Raw genomic sequence first — 2415 nt, 5'->3', positions numbered from 1 at the left:
CCAAGAGGAGACAATGACACAGAAATACAAGAGTAGGCATATGATAAATAAGGTACGGACACATGCATGCTGTAGTGTCGCCTTTTTGTTAGGGTGTGCCTTACGTCTAGCCACAATATATTAATTATTTATCATTGTCTTTCCTTATTTCTACCACTATTTATATCCACTTCCCTTGATAACCTAACACTTATATTTTCCTCTTGTTTCTACTTTGCAACTCAAGAAAGGAAGATGGTGACCGTAAATGAGATCCACAAGACACAAAGGGCAGAAGGTCCTGCCACAATCTTGGCAATTGGCACTGCAGTCCCTCCAAACTATGTGGAGCAAAGTACCTACCCTGATTACTATTTCCGTATCACAAACAGTGAGGACAAGATTATTCTCAAAAATAAATTCAAGCGCATATGTAAGACACCTCAGATATTCATTAATTCCCTTATATTTATGTTTTTGTATATTGTTTAGTTGTACTCTTATTCTGAACATAGCATGCAAAAAGTAATTACAGAATTGCATATAATTTTTCAGGTGAAAAGTCAATGATTAAGAAGCGATGCATGCACTTGACAGAAGAGATCTTGAAGGAGAATCCCAATATTTGCGAGCATATGGCACCATCATTGAATGCAAGGCAAGACATCCTAGTTAAGGAAGTACCAATGCTAGGAAAAGAGGCAGCAACAAAGGCTATCAAAGAATGGGGTCAACCTAAGTCCAAGATTACCCACCTCATTTTTTGCACCTCAAGTGGTATAGACATGCCTGGTGCTGACTACCAACTCACAAAGCTCTTAGGTCTTTGCCCAAACGTGAAGCGTTATATGATATATCTACAAGGATGTTTTGCTGGTGGTACGGTACTTCGTTTGGCAAAAGACTTGGCTGAAAACAACAAAGGTGCTCGTGTGTTAGTGGTTTGTGCAGAAATTGTTGGATTAATTTTTCGTGGCCCAAGTGAAGATTGTCTTGATGACCTTGTGGGGCAAGCACTATTTGGAGATGGTGCAGCAGGTGTCATTATTGGTTCAGACCCAGATCCAAAGTTTGAGAAACCTTTGTTTGAATTGGCATGGACTGCACAAACAATCATCCCAGATAGTGAGGGGGCCTTGGAACTGCATCTTAGAGAAGCTGGGTTGACATTTAATCTCCGTAGGGATGTTCCTTCTCTTATTTCAAACAATATTGAGAAAATTTTAGTTGAAGCCTTTCAACCATTAAACATCTTTGATTACAACTCCATATTTTGGATAGTACATCCTGGTGGAAGAGCAATTCTAGATGAAGTTGAGGCCAAATTAAGTTTAAAGCCAGAAAAAATGCGAGCTAGTCGACACATCCTCAGCGAGTATGGTAATATGGCAAGTGTTTGCGTGTTTTTCATCTTGGATGAAATGAGTAAAAACTCAAAAAGAATCTGAACATTCCAAAACTGGCGAAGGACTTGATTGGGGTGTACTATTTGGTTTTGGTCCTGGACTCACTGTTGAGACTATTGTGCTACACAGCGCGGTACTCTAGATTGGAAGTTGGTTACGAATATAGAAAATATTAATACTCTATTCGTCTGTTCAAATGAATGATACTTCAATATTAAATAGTGTAAATAATTTTAAATATAGACTTTAAATATTTATTTTTTGTTTTTTTATTTTTTATTTTCTATTTTGAATTTATTATTTTTTTATTTTATTTTATTTATTTTTAAAAATAGACCTCATGTATAAGTTGTTATTATTATAGACAAAAATAAGATTTAAAACCTCAAAATATCTTTGATCTTAAGTCATTTTTTATTTTAAAAATCAAAGCAATTTTATAAAAAAGAATTTTTTTAAAATTTTATTTTTTTATTTGAAAGCTAACAAAGACTTAATAACTTGAAAATAAATTTTTATTATTTTATTTTGATAAAAAAATATATTTTATTTTGATAAAAAAAATATATTTTATTTTGAAACAAAAGAGTTAATCATTAAAAAATGTTTGTTTATTTATTTATTATTATTTTTGCATATTTTGAAAAGAAACTATAGAAACAAGAAAAAGAGCAACACGGAACACAAACAAACAAACAAAAAAAACACAAAAAGACAAAGAAAAAAAGAGAATAAAATAGTAAAAGGAAAAGTAAAGAAACAATTTTGCTAACAAAGTATTAGCAATATTTCTATTTACAATAAAAGATAGACAAATAGAAAAGGGTTTAAAAGTTGTATATTTTTCTGGTAGTATTTATGTCTTTTTTCATATTTTTTGTGTGAAAATTTTGTCCTATATAGGTTAGTCACTTTTATAATAGGATTAGTATCTAATAAAAGAAAATTAAGTATATTATTTACACATATTAATTGTCTTGATTCTATTCTATATTTTTTAAATTAACTAAAATTAAAAATGAAAACTTGC

General features: G+C 31.3%; 1 pseudogene; it reads left to right on the top strand.

Annotated features, from left to right (window-relative positions):
• The first annotated feature begins 234 nt into the window (after positions 1-234).
• On the top strand, positions 235-1527 carry LOC113846346 (annotated as a pseudogene).
• The last annotated feature ends 888 nt before the right edge of the window (positions 1528-2415 follow it).

The sequence above is a fragment of the Abrus precatorius genome, unplaced genomic scaffold (assembly GCF_003935025.1).
Source record: "Abrus precatorius isolate BTA unplaced genomic scaffold, Abrus_2018 Scaffold8, whole genome shotgun sequence".
Taxonomy (NCBI): domain Eukaryota; kingdom Viridiplantae; phylum Streptophyta; class Magnoliopsida; order Fabales; family Fabaceae; genus Abrus; species Abrus precatorius.
The sequence above is the reverse complement of the archived record's forward strand: the minus strand, read 5'-3'. Positions and strand labels throughout refer to the sequence as shown.